At 41.6% G+C, this 20726-nt stretch overlaps 1 pseudogene; it reads left to right on the forward strand.

Moving 5' to 3' along the window:
* Positions 1 to 20726, forward strand: part of LOC118826951 — a 44028-nt pseudogene that overhangs the window by 8709 nt on the left and 14593 nt on the right.

The raw sequence follows: 20726 nt of genomic DNA on the forward strand, positions 1-20726 counted from the left end.
CACTGTAGGGCTAAGAATGATCTACTACCCAAAATGATATCTGCTCTGTGGGTGTCCAGTGGGTGTCATGACCACTGAAGAACAGGAAAGGGGGTAACAAAATATTCAGAGAAACAGATGGACTACAGTCTGTAATTGTGGAATACAGATTCCTTTATGGTAAGTGGAGCTGACAAAATGGACAATGAGTGTAGAAACAAGGAGGTGTCCCTAATAAAGTGCTCAGTAAGTATGTGTATATATGTGTCTACAAATTTTACCTTTGGGTAATACAAAGATTATTATATTTAGGAGAACACACAGAGGTTGTGTCCATATTATAAGACTTTTGTTTTTAAAAATGTCATATTAACAAGTTAAATTAAATCTTCCATAGGTTTTTCATTTGCTGCCAGTGACATCAGTGTCAGTTTATGGCTACATACTTGAAGATGAGCCGGAGTGTCTGCACGTTAGAGTACAAAGGAGTGCACAGGAAGACCATGTGTATCGTACCCTGAAGGTAACTCGCTGAATGTACAAACAGTTTTTTGCAAATCTATGTGTAAAATTTCTTCTACACTAGACCTTTATAATCACATCTGAACAGAAAGAAAATGTACAGATTCATTTAAAAATGCTGTATATTGTCACTGTTCAAGGAAAAAAGTATCTCCATTGTTTTTCTGGTAACACTTTCTGTGAATGTCACTTTTTTAAGTATCTATAAACACATTCATAACATGTTATAGTGCATTCAAAAGGCATTATAAACATGGCTATAAATATTTTTAAAAATGCATTACACGTTATAGCCATACTTATTATGCATTATGAATTGTTATCATAATACACTATAAGTACTGTTCATAACAAATTATAAGAGCTCATAAGTGGTATTTGTCCGCTCTAAGTAAAGTGAAGCGTACTGTACTAAAGCCTCCTCCAGTGTTCAGAGTGAGGCTTCAAGTTGAAGTATTTACTGAAGGATTTACTGAAACACTAAAACATACATAATAAAGCACATTACAGGCTTCAAATGTCAGAGTTTAAACTAATGCTGCCATCAGTGTTTTACCCAGTGTGGGAAAGTCAATGTACACCACCGTTAGCTTGGTATTTGTCTTTACTTTGCAGTCTCCAAGCTGGGACTGACTTCTTTGGCACTTACAGTATAACATGTTATCAACACTACTTACAATGCATTATATTAACAATTCATAATGTATAATAAACATGGCTATAAAGTGTAATCCAGTGTAATTCATTTTTATAAATGTTTATAATCATGTTTATAATGCCGTATGAAGGCATTATAACGTTAAAAATGTGTTTATAGATGTTTACAAATGTGACATTCATAGTGTTACCGTTTTTCTTTCTACTTCTTTTGAGCACAGCAGCTGCCCTTTACAATGTGTACAATTTCATGATGAATAGACCAATAGAAATGCTCCATTATTATAGTATTACAGTAAACATTTTGGAGATACTTGTTTTTCTTCGGATGGCGACGATATCCATTTGTAACACTTTTGAATATAATAAGGTTTTAAAAGACTAACAGTTGATGTATAATGGAAAAGACATTTTTATTTCTGTAATAGAGTTACTATTAATCACAATAAAGCACTGATATTTCGTGATTGTTTGAAGCTCGCTCCCAACAACATATATCATGAAAAAATAATACGATTCTTGAAATTGGTCTATACTGCGTTTGGAACATCACTCTTCAAATGCATTTCATTTAAGTCTTAAAGAGATCTACTACAAAGCATACTAGCATAATCTGAAGCTGTTTCAAACACATCTTGCTTGTGGTTTACTACATTCATTATCTGACAGCGCGTGGGGCTCAAGATGCTAACAAATTTGGCTGTCAGAAAACCTCACTGTTTGATCTACAAAGGCAGACGATATAATGACCACCATCATATTTGTATGTCCAGACTCATCTTTTTCCACTTTTTTCATAAATATTTATTTCTGAATCTTAATCATTGTGTTATTTTTAAAATCTATATGTTGTGGTTTTGCATGCATACTCTAGATTTTGTTTTCATAAGTTAAAAAAAACTTCTAACAGTTAAAGAAGAAGGTCTGCTAACTGTTCATGTTTTTGCTGATTTTTAGTGCACAGTGGAGGAGCTGGATTATCTTGGGTACCTACTATTGGTTTTCTCTCTGCACCTCAGTCTGGACCCGTTGAGTCAGTTCGTAAATTCTTCCCAGAAACTTGGATATGGCAACTTGCTGAAGTGGGGTTAGTGAACACTGTACAGCAGATTGGTTCTAAAATCTGACTGACTGTATATATGCACACCCATTTTCATGGCCATAACAATCTATGAGGACACTGAGGTCCAGACTTCTGTAGTTTTGCATGAGTTTTATTTCCCACATATCTTCAGTTATGAAGTTCACCGTGGAGGCAGCGCTGTCCTGATACTGTGTTGGCCTATCATTTTTAAAATCTCGCATGCCAATCTAATCTAATCCTCAGGAATACAACTGAATGTCCACTGACCTCAGAACAGCTGTAGACTTACTGTCCACTATGTTTAGCTGTACATAAGATGCTATGCTGACCCAGAGCAGCTTTGACTTCTTTAAGATAAACAGGTAGGCTGTGCAGCACATATAATATAGGCTATAGTTATGATAAAATTATGAGGGCTGTGAATGTTTTACGTTTAATCTGCTTGTCTCAACAGACGATCATATCATTACTGTCACATGAGCTGCTGCTAATAATGACAGACAAGCACTAAAATAGCCTTAAGTATTACCGAAAAAAAAAACAATTTATTTGTCATTTAAGTTTACAGTGTACTATCAGTCTGAATACATTTTAATTAATTAGTCAAGATTTATTTATATAGAGTGAGCATTGTCACAATGCAGCTTTACAGAAAATCCAGGTCCAAATTCAAAATGAGCTAGCAAAGGGTGACAGTGGCAAGGAAAAACGCCTCAAGAAGCCAAGGGGAATCTATCCTCCTCTGGTCGATTCTGGATAACAAAACAATAATACAAAAGCAATGTGAATAAAGGATGAGATTTTACAACTACAATAGTGCGTTTCCTGAAGAAAATGCAGAGTGATTGCACAGCTGAAGCTTGTTGCTATGGCATGAGAGGTGTGAACTGAGGGGTTGTTAGGGCGTTGCTCTTAAGTGGTTAAGTGGTTGCTCTTTGTTGTTAAAATCAATGGGACTCAAGCGGAGGAACAAGGGATAAAAAATGAAACATAGAGGAGTGCAGGTCAGTATGGGCAGTATGTGCAGTAGAGTTTGAGGACCTTCCCTGAGTGAGTACAAGCAGTTTGGTGGCTGTCGGACAAAGAAATAATTGGGCTTGTGTGGGAGGCAAAATGAATGGGAGTCTACGAAAGAAACGAGGGCATGAGGGGAAAAAAAGACAAACAGATGAGTGTGGGTCTGAACAACATTGAATTTGTGCTCAAAGGCCTGCCCTGAGATAATATATGCGGACAAATATCTGGCAGAAAAAGAAGAAGAAGAAGAATATAAATCAGACAACCAACTAATAATATACCATCAGATAACAATAGTGCTGCACATTGCAATTAATATACTATACTGAATACATAAAAAAGGAAATGAACCTGTCATTAGACAGAAGTATTTAGATTAAACAGTGATAACCAGTGGCTCCTGTTAAAGGTCTATCAGTGTCAGAAACGAGAAATTGATCAGTGAAAACCAGGCACTGTTGCTGACTAGTATGATGTACAGTTGTTCAGCTCTGCAAAGAAACATACAGACAATTGGTTGTGTTTGATGTGACTAGACAAAATAGATAGTGTCTAAAGAGTGCAAGCAGTGACTACAGCAGGCCTAGCTATTACAGCCTAACTGAAAAGGGAGAGCCAGAAGGTAACACAGACATGAGGGTATGTTGGTCAGTGCCATGAGCAGTGTTGGGTTGTAACTAGAGGAGGCACCAATCCCATACCCGGTTTCAGTATTGGGACAATATTTACAGACGTTTAGGTAATGATCAGGTATCGGTAGAAAAAAGAAATTAATGTGATCTGTCACTAATGTAGCCTTAAAATAGCACAGAATTTCTTGCAGTGCTGCAAAACAAAAGTAGGTCAAGTATTTGAGTAGGATGGAATATACATATACACAAGAATGTACAATTCAACAGTTTTGCTCACATCTGTATTTAAAAAAATATTCTGTGTAAAAATAAATATTAATACAGAGAGAGCACCGCAGAGAGCAGAGATAGCAAGCAGACCAGCAGAAACCAACATACAGAGCCAATGAGGAAAGGTGAGAAAATAACTTGATGTAGCAAACTAAATAATGTTCCTTCACTGATAACTTCACCCCCGCCCCGTGACCCAGAAGGATAAGTGGCATAAAAGATGTGTGTGTGTGTGTGTGTGTGTGTGATAACTTCTTGTACGCTAATTACTTTGGTAGCTACTAACTTTGAACTATATAGAAAGTCAAGTAGTCCAAAAATAATGGAAAAAATCAGGCTACATTAATATAGTAATTCTTTGGATTAGGTGAAATTATATTTTTAAACAGGCAATTGGTAACACACACACACACACATCATCTAAACTGCTTATCCTTCTGGGTCGCTGTGGGGTGCCGGAGCCTATCCCAGCTGTCATTGGGCAGAAGGCAGGATACACCCTGGACAGGTCACCAGTCCATCACAGGGCAGACAGCCAGACATACACATTCACACACACCTAGGGGCAATTTAGCATGTCCAATTTGCCTGACCACATGTCTTTGGACTGTGGGAGGAAACCCACGCAGACACGGGGAGAACATGCAAACTCCACACAGAAATGACCCTGGCCGCGCAGCCGGGAATCGAACCCAAGCCATTCTTGCTGTGAGGCAACAGTGCTACCCACTGCGCCACCGTGCTGCTGCAATCGCTAACCTGTAGTGAAAAATATTTTTAAAGTAACCCTTTCAGCACTGTTAATAGGTGGGGCCAGGTATTAAAGTGGTATGAAGTGAGCAGCCTTTAACGGTGCTAAACATACACTATGTGAAAAGCTGGTCTTTAGCTGTACTAAAAAATCTTTCCTTAAACACAAGATTTTGGTTGGCGAGGTCAGCAGGTAACAGGTTTTTCCAGTAATAATCCATAATCAGAAAGTGCAGGTGGACTGAGCTGCCTGCCCTTTAAACCTGAGTTATGTGCTATGATCATGATTTATTTTATTGATGAAAGCTAAACAGAGTCAATGCAACTTTTCCACAGGGACTCTGGATCAGCACAGATTCCTGTCACTGTTCCTGACACTATCACCACTTGGGAGACGGAGGCTTTCTGTCTGTCCTCTAGAGGTCTGGGTGTGGCTCCTCCTGCTCAGCTTCGTGTCTTCCAGCCCTTCTTCCTGGAGCTCTCGCTGCCCTACTCCATCATCCGGGGAGAAGAGTTTGAGCTGAAGGCCACTGTCTTCAACTATCTCTCCAAGTGCATTATGGTACTGTAAAATCAGCATTTTCTGTCTTCACCAGTCTCTCATCACTTACGTCCACAGTAAGCTGATCTCCTGTGCTTCACGGACAGGTTAAAGTGACTCCAGCTCCTTCCTCAACCTACACTCTGAAAGCCTCCTCTGATGGAGAGTATTCATCCTGTCTGTGTGCAAATGGTAGAAAGACCTTCAAATGGACTCTTGTTCCCTCTGTGCTTGGTGAGTTCTAAACCTCTCAAGTTCAGACATAATCTCACATTTCTGTTGAATTGTTTTTAGTGCTAATAAACTCCTGTTTGCATCTTTTGATGTGTTTTAGGGGTCTTGAATGTGACAGTCAGTGCTGAGGCAGAACAGTCACAGACTGTGTGTGACAATGAGATTGTGAGTGTGCCTGAGAGAGGCCGCATTGACACAGTCACACGGAGCCTGATTGTACAGGTAGGACTAAAAATTTGCCTTTGAAAATGCACTCATACATTTATACAAAGTTGGGAAGGTTATTTTTAAAAATGTATTCCAGTACAGTTTACTGATTACCTGTTAAAAGTAAAATAATCTGATTAGTTTCTGTTACTTTTGGATTGCTTGTCTTTATAAAGTCATAAAATTTGATAAAGACAAGAGAAAAATGTAACTAAAATCAAAATTTCAATTTAGAGACAAGAATTTAAATGAACACAAGGCAAACACGAAAACTGCACTATGTTTTATGAAACATAATTATAGATTATAGGTGACTTAAATATTGTGCCTTGCATAAATAGTCACTAACCTCACATTTAGCAAAATGGCCAAAGAAGAAGAATATATGTAAATATTTCAAACATAAAGCTGACAAATTTGTATAAATTTGAGTTTAAACATGTACACTTACGAGCAGTGACAATGGGGACATCTCTCCAAGAAAAAGATTTCTCCAAAAAAACAAAAAATATTTTAACAGGAAAAAGAACAATTTTGGAACACAGACTAAAGCTCTGAGACTAAAACACAAGGAAATAAGTGGTCATTGAGTTATATGCAAATGCATTATAGTTAAAAACTAAACTGCTCTCCTGGGATGATGCCTTATTTGTTTAAAATCTGTTGCTTTTTATACATTTACATTTACAGCGTTTAGCAGACGCTCTTATCTAGAGTGACTAACAAAAACTGCTTTGTCTATCTAGAGAAAGTATCTTTGCTAGTTACAAATAGGTTAGAGAGAAAGCTAGTCCTGAGCTCATATACTACTAGAAAAAAAAGCCCATGTTGATACCTAGAGAAAAGGAACAGAGTTAAACACAGTGCATTGCAATACATTTCAATAAGTGCAGTACAATACATTACAATACATACTTAACTCAGTGCTCACTTAAGTGCTGTAAAAAGAGATGTGTCTTCAGTCTGCATTTGAAGACCACGAGAGACTCTACTATTCGGACAGCGAGTGGGAGTTCGTTCCACCACCTGGGTGCCAGGACAGAGAAAAGTCTTGATGCTTGTCTTCCGCGTGTCTTGAAGGATGGCCGGTCAAGCTAAGCAACCAGTGTGTCAGAAGGTGGAAAAGAAAGCATTAGTTGAGTGTCATCAGCATAGCAGTGATAAGAGAAGCCATGAGAGGATATTACATTACCCAGAGGTGCGGATGTGGACCCTCTCCATTTTACCTGATAAGAGTGACCCTCCACTTGAACCACTTCCACACAGAGCCAGTGATTCCAAGGTTGGTGAGGACGTCCAGAAGGATTGTATTGTATGAGAGGTCAAGAAGAATCAGGACAGATGACAGTTTGGCTGATCTTGCTGACTGGAGCTTCTCAGTCACTGCTATAAGGGCAGTTTCTGTTGAGTGCGCTGGTTTCAAGCCAGACTGGTTGGGGTCCTGGAGCTGGTTCTGTGTGAAAAAGAGAGATGGGTGATTATAGACTTCACATTCAAGAATTTTTGAAAGGAAAGAAACAAGTGATACCGGTCTGTAGTTGTTAACATCAGAACCGTCAACCATGGGCTTCTTCAGGATGGGAAGCACTCTTGCAGTCTTGAAAGTTGATGGAACTTGACCTGATGACAAGGAGTTGTTTATGAGAAAAATGATGATGGGCTGTAGATCCATGGAAATTGACTGGAGCAAATTGGAAGGGATGGGATCCAGTGGGCAAGTGGTTGGATTACTGGATTTGATCAGTTGTAGGACATGATCTGTGGAGAGGGGAGAAAAACAGTTTAGGGGATTGAGAACTAGAGAACGAGGTCTAGTGGAAGAAGTGGAGACAGGGCTAAAAGACTGGCTGATTCTATCAACCTTCTCCTCAAAGAAGGTGATAAAATCCTCAAGGGTGAAAAAAGAGGGTGAAGGGGGAGGAGGAGGGTTGAGGAGAGAGAAGAAAATGCTTTTCAGCAATAACTTCAAGTGAGAACTTAGAAAGGAGAGATTGGTAGGACTGAAGATCCAAGTTGAGCTGGGATTGCCTCCACCTTCTCTCAGCCTTCCTTTGCTCTTGCCAGTTGCTGCATAGGACACCTGTCAGCCAGTAGGCAGGTGGGGAAGATCTTGCTGGCCTGGAGGAGAGAGGACATAGAAAGTTAATTGCAGATGAGAGTGAAGAAAGGAAAACATCTGTAGCTGTGTCCAGTGAGAGAGAAGAGAATGAGTCAGGATGGAGAAGCGTGGTCAGGATAGTTGAGGTGAAAGACGAGGGAGGAATGGAGTGCAGGTTGCGTTGAGCAGAAGAGCATGAAAGGGTGGTATGGACAGTAGTGGCAGGGAGGGCGAGTGTGAAAGATAGAAAGTGGTGATCAGAGCGGTGAAGGGGAGTTACTGTCACATCCAGCGCAGAGGTAGGTCTGCTGAATATCAGGTCCAGAGTATTGCCTGCTCTGGGCGTTGGAGGAGTCTGGTTGAGGGTGAGGTCAAAGGACGATAGCAGTAGTAACAGGCAGGATAACTGCAGCTTGTCCGATGGCAGTTTGAAGACACCCAAAAGTATGAGTGGGGTTCCATCGATGGGGAAGAGACTCGGAAGTATATCTAACTCATCAATGAAGTTGCCTAGAGGAGCGGGAGGACGATAAAGGTGACAGCATGGTACTCAAAGGAGGAAACTGAAAGACGAGTAAAAGCAAGTGGAGTGAAACTGCTTTTATACCAAAGTCAAAAGATCAATCTGGTAGAAGTGTTTGTTTCAGACCCCCCCCCATCAACAATAATTACAAAATACAGACCATTCTAAAAACTCTGACTGGCCATCATTTGTGGTTTTTTTAATATTATTGTATCGTGCTTGGTTGATAGTACTTTGTAGACGCTCCCTCAGCTTTCAGTAGTTTCAGCGGTCTACAGAAATCAATGTGTAATATGAGAATAAAAGGCATTAATTTCAATGAAAACTATGTGGGAGTCAATTGTCCTGAGCTGGGCCTAGACTACATGTACATTTTTAGCAAGATTTTAACCTCAATTTGCCCTTTCTGATGAATTTTCCCAATCTGAAGCAATTTTCCAGGTCAGGAGCTCGATCTGAAGCAATTGGCTGCATGGATGATCTGGTAGTGAGAGAGAGTGAATGTTTAGCCCTCCGATTGAGCTCTGAAGTGACCAGAGGCCTGTTTGATATTTACAACTCAAAACGTTCATGAGTCCTGTAGCGTGAGATGGTCAGCAATGTAACTAGGGATGCATCGATACCAATACTGGTATTGGGTATCAGTCTGACACAATGCTCATTTATTTATTGTATAATAATTTATTGTATTCATACTCATAATAATTCACTGATACCAACATTCTGATACCTCTGATACTGTGTGATGCAAGCCAAGTGTACGCTGCTGCGCAAATGAAATGAATGAAGCTGGCAGTGAAGGAAGCTCTGCTCAGACAAATTTTGGAGGTCAGACAGAAAGCCATCAGTCACTTTTAACATTCTCTCCTGGTATGATCCCATCAGAAACACTAATACTATTCATTTTTGTCTGTTTTTAAACACACAAAAAATATGGGTCGAGACACATAGGCCAGCTAAACAGAGACGAAAAGAGTCAATATTTCCTGCTTTACTCTGTTTGACTGAACAGAACTGCAAGGTTAATACAGTGATTTTTTTGTTCATGGACACAGCTGTCTCTAGAGCTGCATTTCACGTAGCATGGATGGGGCATTTTCATACAGTGGGAGTCACCAGATAGCAAGATTTCTAAAAGCGCACAGTGTGTGTCCGGCGGACATCCAACTACAGCTCTACCAACCAAACAATATACTTCAGACATAAAACTCCAAAAGTGAGCTCCTCAGATACTTTAGGCTCAGATGTGATTTCCATGTCACTGTGCTCCAGAGACTAATGTTGGAAGAAGCCAATGAGGAGCATCAAAACAATGAATCGTCCTTTACTGACAGCTGTACAAAAGCACTTTTCTTTGGTTGAAATAAGCTTGTAATGCTCAACATGCCATGTATTTATTGTATTGTTTCTAGTTTAATGTCTGCACACTTACGTCTGCACGTTCGCACTTTGTCTGTACAGTCTTATTTTGTTCCATGTTGCACCATGGTCCTGGAGGAACGTTTCCGGAATGTTTTGCTCCACTGTGTACTTATACATAGATGGAGTGATAATAAAAGCCTCTTGAGCCTAGGGCCTTGGTTAAGCCTTGCATGGGAAAGCACTCCCTCATTGAGGAAATCTGCACAAGTGCAGTAGCCAGAGCAACCTGAGAACCCATGCTACTGAGCCAATTGCTGCAAACTATTTAACCAAAAAATGGTTTTAAGTGGTAATTTGCCCTTCGGTTTCAAGTATTTTGGTCGCTCCCCATTCAAAGAGACCCTGGTCTTATATGGCTGGAAATAACTACCCGGCGACATTGCAAAGGTGGTCGCGGAGTGAACAGACTTCCCAGATAGCAAGCAAGCAAAGATTATTTATATAGCGCTTTTTACAACAGGTGTTGTCACAAAGCAGCTTTACAGGAAAATCTGGGCCCAAGCCCCCATGAGCAAGCCAGTGGTGACAGTGGCAAGGAAAAACTCCCTAAGAGCAAGAGGAAGAAACCTTGAAAGGAACCAAGACTCAAAAGGGGAACCCATCCTCCTCTGGTCGACACCGGACAGCAAACAGCGTTAGTATAAAGCATTATAGTACAAAACGGGGAAAACAGGCGGAGCAATGGTTAATTAGATTCGTTTTAGTTCATGCAGCGGCAGCAGCATCATCGGGAGGGTCAATTCATGAGGGTGAGGTTTGCACAGCGTTGTACAGCATGAAGCTCAATGATCGTCAAGCCCGTCCAGAAGGCTGGCGAGCAGTGGGCACCGGATCAAGGCAGAACAAGCAACAGCATCAGAAGCACAGGATGGGCAGCTGTTCAACTTGGCAAAGAAAGGAAAACACACAGAGAGTTAGTTCAGAGTCCGGTTCCGGCGGCGTGGCGGGTAGCTGCAGCGGTCACTTCGGGAACAACAAAACGGTGCTTTCTTGCTGTTTTTGTCTACTATCTGTCGTGTAACCCGACCAAAACTATATATCATGACTGCGTCAACCAGCGCCAGCGTCTACCATCGCCAGAGCCTGCTACAGCTGAGAAATCAGCCTCAATCTCAATCTCTACTTCCAAACGAACTGCAGGAAGAGCTGCACGAGCTAGGCCTGCTAAGATCCACAGCGCTGCGTGAGCCTGCTGGCCGAAAGCGATGCACGAGAAGGCGGAAGCGAGGCAAGCGAGGCGGGGTGCGCGCTAGGCTAATGGCTAACCCCAGACGACCAGCCATCCGATCGCTTCTTCTATCAAACGTTTGTTCCTTGGAGAATAAACTGGACTACCTCCTGATTCAGCGGGCTACCCAGTGTGAGTTCAGAGACTGCTGTGTTTTTGTTTTTACAGAGACATGGATGACGAGCTCCACTCCGGACTTTCAGCTTGACAGCCTTTTGTGCTTCCTTGCGGACAGAGACGCTGAGCTGTGCGGTAAGACTCGAGGTGGGGGACTGTGTGTTTACATCAACACTGAAGGGTGTAAAAACGCGATGCTAGTCTCTAGTCACTGCTCACCGCTGGTGGAGTTTGCGATTGTCAGAGCCAGGCCATTTTACTTGCCAAGAGAGCTAAATACGCTGTACATAGTAGCGGTGTACATAGCTCCCAGTGCTAATGCTAACGCCGCACTGAACCTGGCCGTCAGGAGCTATCTCTGCTCTTCAGGACTGTTTTGAGCATACTGACTGGGAGATGTTAAGAGAAGCAGCAACCTCCGGCGACTCCATCAATCTGGAGGAGTATACAGAATCAGTGACTGGCTACATCAGCAAGTTCCTTGATGATGTTACTGTCTCTAAACTCGTCACAACTCACCCCAACCAGAAACCATGGATGACTGCTGCATGGAGGTGCGCATGCTGCTGAGAACCCGTGACAAGGCTTTCAGGTCAAGGGACAGAGCAAGCCTCAGGATAGCAAGAGCCAAGCTTTCCCGGGCCATCAAAGAGGCTAAGCGTGCCTACTCAAAGAAAATCCATGAACATTTTCAAGACATTGCTGACACACGGTGCATGTGGCAGGGCATCCAGGCCATCACCAATTACAAGTCACCCCCACTTGCTTGTGACAGTGATGCCTCCCTTCCAGACATGCTAAACAACTTCTATGCCGGTTTGAAGCACAGAACGGCACGACGGCGAGAAAAACCACACGACCTCCAAGTGAACAGGTCCTGTGTCTGTCCACAGCTGATATGCGGAGTACTCTACACAGAGTCAACCCACAAAAAGCTCCAGGATCCGACAGCATAGCGGACAGAGTGCTCAGAGAATGCACTGAACAGCTGGCTGATGTTCTCACTGACATATTCAACATCTCTCTGAGCACTGCAGTCATTCCAACGTGCTGGCTCTCACCCACCTGGACAATAAAGACACTTATGTCAGAATGCTGTTCATAGACTTCAGTTCAGCATTCAACATCATCATCCCTCAGTAGCTGATTGGAAAACTGAGCCTGCTGGGCCTGAACGCCTCCCTCTGTTACTGGGTCCTGGATTTCCTGATTAAGAGACATCAGTTAGTCAGGATAGGTAATAACTAGGTAATAATATCTCCAGCAACACCATACTGAGCACTGGCACCCCTCAGGGCTGTGTGCTCAGTCCGCTGCTGTTTACCCTGCTGACTCATGACTGTACTGCAAAGCACAGCTCAAATCACATCATCAAGTTTGCTGATGACATGACTGTGGTGGGTCTGATCAGCAAGAATGATGAGTCAGCGTACAGAGAGGAGGTGCAGCGGCTAACACACTGGTGTGGAACGAACAACCTGTCTCTGAATGTAGACAAAACTAAGGAGATGGTTGATGACTTCTGAAGACCACCCCCCACTTAACATTACTGGCTGTGCTGTGGAAATCATCCAGAGCACCAAGTTCCTCGGGGTCCACATCACAGAGAACCTTACCTGGTCCCTCAACACTAACTCCATAGCCAAGAGAGCCCTGCAGTGCCTCTACTTCCTACGGAGACTGAAGAAAGCTCATCTCCACCCTCCCATCCTCACCATGTTCTACAGGGGGACTGTGGAGAGCATCCTGAGCAGCTGCATCATCGCCTGGTTTGGGAATTGCACCGCCTCCGATCGCAAGACTCTTACAGCGTAGAGTGCGGACAGCTGAGAAGATCATCGGGGTCTCTCTCACCTCCATCACGGACATCTACACCACACGCTGCATCCGGAAAGCCACCAGGACTGAACTAAACACCCCCCCCCCACCAACACACACACCTCTTTTGATGCTCTACTTGCACTATCTATCTGGAACATTGCTACTAATACTGTGTTTACACTGCTGTACTACCTCAGTAACTGCTGTGTTTATGTATGTTATTTGATGTACCTTACAGATCACAGCATGTTAAATATGTCTGCACCTTATTCCACTACCTCATGTCCAGAAATCTGTGCTGTGTCAGTGCTACACTGTCCTGTCTGTTTAATATGTGTGTGTAATATCTGTTTAATTTATCAAATTTATTGTATTGTTTCTAGCTTAATTTTTGTTTGCACACTGTCTGCATGTTCGCACTTTATAATTTTGTACTTTTGTACTTTTGTGCCTTGTTGCACCTTGTTCCTGGAGGAACGTAATTTCGCTCCACTGTGTACTTGTACATAATGTCACTGCCCCTCCGCTCCACCGTCAGCAAACTTGAGTGAACGCGTGAGAGCAGTGGGACGGCAGCACCAACACTCCCAGTTTACCATGATACTCTATGTCCATGAACCCCCAGATCAGCACCTTTTATATGACAGGGAAAACTAATTACCAAAGGCTTGACTAAACAAGTAAGTTTTTAGCCTAGACATAAACACTGTTGTCTGAGTCCCGAGCACTGACTGGAAGATTATTCCAAAGCTGGGGGGCTTTGTATGAGAAGGCTGCCCCCCGATGTAACTTTATTAATTCTAGGTACTAATAGTAAGCCAGCACCTTGTGATCTAAGTAGGCGTGATGGTTCATAGTAGGTGAGAAGTTCACTCAGGTACTGAGGGGTGAGTCTGTTTAGAGCTTTATAGGTCAGTAAGAAAATTTTGTAATCTATGCAAAATTTAACCGGCAACCAGTGTAGGTTTGATAAAACTGGGCTGACATTGTCAAACTTTTTGGTTCTTGTAAGGAGTCTGGCTGCAGCGTTCTGGAATAGCTGAAGCTTGTTAAGGCTTTTGGTGGAACATGCAGACAGTAGGGCATTACAGTAATCTAGCCTTGCAGTAATAAATGCATGAACTAGCCCTTCTGCATCCTGTAGAGATAATGCATTTCTTAATTTAGAAATATTGCAGAGATGCAGGAAGGCTATTCTAGTAATATTCGTTATATGTGCGTCAAAGGACAGATCAGGATCTATCGAGATGAACCTGACACAACTGAGAAAGTGTTAAGTTTAAGTGTAAAATTAGACAGTTTGTTTCTAGATAGCAAATTTGATATCCAGCATTTACTTGCTCACATACCTCATCGAATGATCGAATGATGAGGTATGTGAGCAAGTAAACTGACCACTCAGTAAACTGTGAGCAAGTAAACTGACCACTCAAAAACCACTAGTACAAAAACCAGGCTGTTACAACAACTTCCTTGTTGAGTGGGACTTTCACTGTTGCACAGTGCCCCCAGGATCGGGGAGAGGTGTTGTGCTTTCACCTCATTGACTACCAGTTGCAGATGGGGCAAATGATAACCACTCTGGTGCTTATAAGCCTGCATGTCGAAAGTGTTTGCGACACTGTGAGAAAGGTTTGTTTTAATTTAAAGTAACATGGTGGACTTAAAAGGTTAAGTGAACATCTTTAAGCAAACGTTTTATTGTTCTATTAACTTACTTTTTGATGTTCAGTGAACACAAAAAATTAAGTCAAATTAAACTAAATCTGAAATAAATTGCAAACTATGATATGTGGTAGTGTTCCCAGTACTGTGTTGGACTAACTAAAATGAACATTTTAACCCAACATAATTCTTTGTTCAAATAACCAACAAAATGTCACCTAAAATGACCGAAACATTTTAAGTTGGATTTTTTTGCAGATAAAATTACAGTTTTTCTTTCCCATTCCTGATTACATAATGTCTTTTCATATATTCCATTACTACCCAATCCAGCCTACATTAATGTAAATAATGTTTGTTGTTACTTTGATCATACAATTTTCTCATGTAGGCTGAAGGAAGTGAGAAGACCACAAGCCAGAGTTGGTTGCTGTGTCCACAGGGTAGGTTATGCATTGACTTACACCTTACTCTTCACACCAATGCATCAACACTCATGTATTGTTCAGTAAAGAATGAGCCACCTGTTTACACTTTGATTCACAGGAAACAACGTTTCAGAGGAGCTGGAGTTGGTTCTTCCTGAAGATGTGATCGAGGGATCAGCACGAGCTTCAGTTTCAGTGCTTGGTAAGGACATAAAATATTAAGAGTGAATGTACAGTGTAGGAATTTGACCTAAAGAATGTCTGTTCTGTGAGGAGGTGGCCCGGCTAAAATCTATTTGATGACCCTTGAGCACTGATCTTCAGCTCCAGTTCTGGGGACCCACTGACCTGCAGTTTCCGGTATTGTCTGCATGCAGTATACTTGATCCAGCTCATGAAAGGCTTGATAATCAATTGATGAGCAGGGAACAGTTGAGTAGGTCCCCATGACTCCACTTGTCTACAAGATTGTCAATAACCTTTTTGCTTTTGGCCTCACTATAGGTAAATCCCTGGTTGAAATCCCTGGTTTAAAGCCCAGAATAACAGCAGTTTGGTAAATCCTACAGTATTTGAAGGCATAGAGCGTCACACACTTAACATCAATCTTCTACAGAATTTTATGCACACACACAAAGCAGAAAAAAAACGAAATGGGGATGAATATGTGGTTGAGAAATGCAGATATCACAGTGAGAGCTGGAGAAATATGTTACTACTAACTGACAGCTGACTTGAAATTATACAGAGACTGTCCTCTCACACAAGCAGTGTGCCTGCACGTCTCTTCACCTTTTTTCCTTTCTACTAGCTCTCTCATTGGCTGTAGCCTGAATTGCTCATTCAGTTACATCTGTCACCTCATACTACAGGACTCATGAACATTTTGAGTCATAAAAATCTAATGTTTGAAAATTACAGCTTGATTAGAATGTTAAAGCTGGTTTCCCTTTTTCACAATACCAGATTATCCACACCATCAGTTGATTCCAGTGTAGTGTAGACCTGGGTGATATCTAAAAAATAAAATACCACAATATGTAGTTAAAAAATCACAATTAACAATTATATCTTATACTATTACAAATGATATACTGAACCCATGCCTACGTGTTTACGTCTTTAAAAAATAGGTGTTTGGCAGAGTCACTCTGGAATTCAGCTATAGATGCCTTTGGAAAATCATGTAATATTATATTTTCATTGTATTCATAATTTACCAACAATTGGGAAACTTAAGGTGTACAAAAAGTATTGTAATTTACTGCAACAAGTAGTATTAAATATTTTTTAATTATATCTTTTTCCTGATCCTGTTTCTTAGCCTTAGAATTTCCCAACATATGTAGGAACTGTTTGAGGTAAATTAGTCCTGTCTAATTCTTTGTCAGCTTCCAAACAAGGCAATTATTGCCTTTTACACATCGCCATCAGGTGACTTCTCAGTCATCAAGTATATCTGATTACAGCACCCATGCCTAGTCAAATACCTGTTGAAAATAAGAAACACACTTGGAACGATTTGCATCCCACTTTACAAACAAGTGCCCTGATCAGCTGGTTTCTCTCCCTCCAGTCAAAGCTACCAATGTGTTTTCATCAAGAAGCAGGTTAAAGAAATATTTTTAACAAATGACATTGTAAAGCAGTGTAATTTTAAAAACTGCATTAAATGAGGAATCACATTATTGCATATGAAATATCATTTATGTTTTGTATTTCTTTGTTTTTCATTTTTATTGATGTGGTTTAAGTATCTAGTTTCACATGTTTTATTAGGGCCTAAATACTAATTGTGCGGTCCTCATCAACATCTGTTAACCAAAAAAAAAAAAACCACGGGGCATGCTGGAGCCCATTCCAGCTGTCATTGGGATGAAGGCAGCTGACAACAAAAGACGCAAAAGATTTTAATATTTAATGTTTCCTGAAAGTAAAGCAGTAAACAAAAGTTGCCCATCTTTCAAGGAGTGGGCTTTTTACAGACACAGGACCAGGGAAACTTTCCGTCTTTGAGACAACAATGAATTTTACACCAGAATATTCTTGAGACAAATATGAGGCCAGCTGTCCAGCAGCTTACGCTGGGCCGAAACTGGGTCATGCAACCGGACAATGATCCAAAGCACACCAGAAAATCAATGTCTGAATGGCTAAAGAGGAAAAAATTAAGGCGTTGGAATGGTCAAGTCAAAGTTCAGACCTGAACCCCATTAAGATGCTGTACAGGGATCTTAAAAGATAAATGAATGTCCTGTCATGGAAATCCCCAAGGTCTTGTCATGGAAATCCTGACAACCGAACAAATCACAAATTCTGAATAAGCAAGAGTTATTTATTTAGGAAATGAAAGTGATATAGACCAGAGAGTGAGAAGATGATAGCGAAGAGATGAGAGCAAAGAGCGCTCTAAAGCGGTCTCCCTTATGTAGGTGTTTTATACCCTGGGTGTTGGCTGGGTACCAAATAAGGGGAGGTATGACAGCTGCTGTTACCAGTCTTCAGCAGATTTCTGATAATATAGCCTTATAAGGTTGTAAGTACATGCAGCATCTTCTGATCATGCTGTACGTGCATGACTAGAGATGCCCTGATTAGAATATCTTTTTAAAAGCAGAAGTATTAGGGAGGTGTAAGATAGATAACTGAGGTCAATCACTATATTAGGATACATTCTGTTTTTGTATCTATGCAGCTATCAGTGAGAGGACAGGGTGTTTTGTCCATGACCTTTTGCCCGTACATAGTCTTACACTCTGCAAGCAATAAAGCAAATGCATTGAATTAATACAATTTCCATAACATTTCCCCACTAAAGGAGTCGTGGTCGTTGATAGCCGCCATCATCTGATACATGTGTCTCAAATCCTCCTTCATGAGAGCAGTCTCAATTAGTCTTTCCACAAGTCGAAACTAAAGGTGGTTTTGTTTCCTTTCATAATGGTTAGAGAGAGCTCCTTTCCATGATTTAAGTCTGTAGTCAATATTAACAATGCCCTGAGCAACATATTTGGTCCTTTGAGCGTCTGTTCATTCTTGAGGAATCAATCTGTCAGTATCTCTATCTACTGCACACTTTTTGCACCCTAAACTGTGTCTGAATAGTCTACAGGCAATGTTTCTAGGCGGTAAATATGGTTCTGGCATATAGGGGTGAGCTTTTAGCCTTCTTGATGTATTTTGGTGCTCGGAGTGCGGGCACGGCCAATCAGCATTTGTCCCACCTCAGCGGGGCTCCAGCACACCCTCTTTACCACTGGAATGCATCTTCAGTGAGCGGATGTGGTGGGTTATTTCTCCACTGGGCCAGTACCCCAATCCCTATTACATGCAGAACCCTGTCTCTATGGCCAGGGCAAAGTCGACAAACTGAGACATAATAGGTGTGTAGTCCCTCCTGTGTTCCCTTGTACTCGCGGTTAATTATCTAACTGTCTGGTGAGGAAAGCAGGCACCTGGTGATGCGGTCTCTGATCTCCCCAGTCAGAGCCTTCACTGGGGTTTCTATCAGCCTATCTGTTATGTTGGCAGCTGGGCAAAGGAGCTTGGATCCAGGGTCTGAGGATTTCTTGGGTCTAAACAGCTTGTTTTGCTGCTACATCGGCTCTTGCATTTCCTAGGGAAACAGGGTCTGTTTTGTGCATCACATTTGCAACAGCGATTTGTTTTGGAAGTTGGATAGAGTCCAGGAGAGCTGAAACAAGGTGGTGGTGTGCAATATGTGTGCCTGAGCTTGTCAGAAAGTTTCTCAGTTTCCAAATTGTGCCGAAATTGCGAGTGACTCACTTTCTGGGACAGACTTGCCCTTGGCATATTTGTAAGTACCTTAAGTTCTGCTGCTAAGTTCTGTTGCTTGGTATGGCACCTGACACAACTGTTTTGTGACCTGTTACTACTGTAAACCCTACTTTATTGTTTTGGGGTCTCTTGATGCTGATCCAGCTACATACAGGACAAGATCTGGATTATGTAGGGGGACATCCTTAAGGTCCAACCTAGGAGTTCAAAGGTTACTGGTTAGTGCCACACAGTCATGTGGCTCCCAATACTGTTCTTTGGGGAGAAGAGAGGCTGGGTTAAGAGTTGTACATCTCTTAATTGTGATGTTTGACATATCAAGCAACACAGTATTGTACCTTAACCACCTCTGTGGGGACAGATGTGACAATCTCTGTTCTGAGAGAAGCATGGAGACTGCATGTGGCACCAGCAAAGTAAGATCTGAATATCGTACCAGGTCTCGTGAGGAGGTGACCACCTTTTCTGCAGCTGCTACCCCCCCTGAGACATGGGGGCAGGCCTGCTGCTACTGGGTCTGATTTGCTAGAAAAATACCCCACTGGTCTCAGTTTTTCACATGTGTCTGCAACAGCACAGAGCTTGGTTGGGTCAGGTAGACCCAAAGAGGGGGTGGTTTGCAAGGCCTTTTTCATGTTCTCAAATGCTTTATCAGCTTCTGGGGTCCACTGGACCTTTGCATGCACAATATCTCTAATTGGTGCCTCCAGGAGGGAGTAATTTGGAATGAATGTTCTCCAATATGAGCACATGCCTAAAAATGAGAGTACCTGTTTCTTGGTACAAGGTTTTGGAATTTTTTGAATGACAGAAACTCTGTCCATAGACAGTTTTTTCCCTTCTGCTGAGATGTCATGTCCTAGGAACCTGACTGATCTTTGAGTGAACTGCAGTTTAGAAAGGATAGCTCTGTGGCCCTCTTTAGTGAGGTGTTGCAACAATGCCACAGTGTCTCGCACGCACTGTTCTCTAGTTGCCGCACAGATCATCAAATCATCTACATACTGCAAAAGGGCAGTTTCTGGCATTAAGGATAGTGAGTCCAGGCTGTGTTTGAGTGCTTGATTATAAATCGTGGGGCTTTCGCAATATTCTTGGCACAGCAGAGTAAATGTATATGGTTTTCCATCAGACATGAAGGCAAATCAGAATCTTTATGGAGGGGAACACTGAAAAATATGTTGGCCAGATCAACTACCGAAAACCATTGGCTATCCACAGGAACTTGACTCAGAATTGTGTATAGATTTGGTGTATTTGGGGCCCTTTGCACCACGGCCAAATTTACTGGTCTTGTACAAACCTCCATTCGTCAGGTTAAGGAGGTTTTCGGGCCTTTTTTACCAGGAAAATTGGTGTTTGTACTGGTGAATCAGGACAGGGAACAATTACACTGTGTTTTGCCCGTACATACACTCTGCAAACAATAAAGCAAATGCACTGAATTAATACAATTTCCATAACAGTCCTTAAACATCAATGAAATAAAGCAATGTTGTAAAGAGTTGGCTAAAATTTCTTCAAAACGATGTGCTAAAGGTGGTTCTACATGTAACTAAATTATAGGGTGTACTTATTCTTTCCCCACCTGGTTTTTGAAAATTGATTTTGGAAAAAAAATGACTACATTTTGAAATCTGTTGTGTTTTCTGTTGTCACCTGAGGTTATTTTTTTGTTTGTAGAAAGTGGTGAGGATCCCACTTTTGTTATTTGGGCCCTGAAAAATCAAAAA

The sequence above is a fragment of the Colossoma macropomum genome, unplaced genomic scaffold (genome assembly GCF_904425465.1).
Source record: "Colossoma macropomum unplaced genomic scaffold, Colossoma_macropomum, whole genome shotgun sequence".
NCBI lineage: Eukaryota > Metazoa > Chordata > Actinopteri > Characiformes > Serrasalmidae > Colossoma > Colossoma macropomum.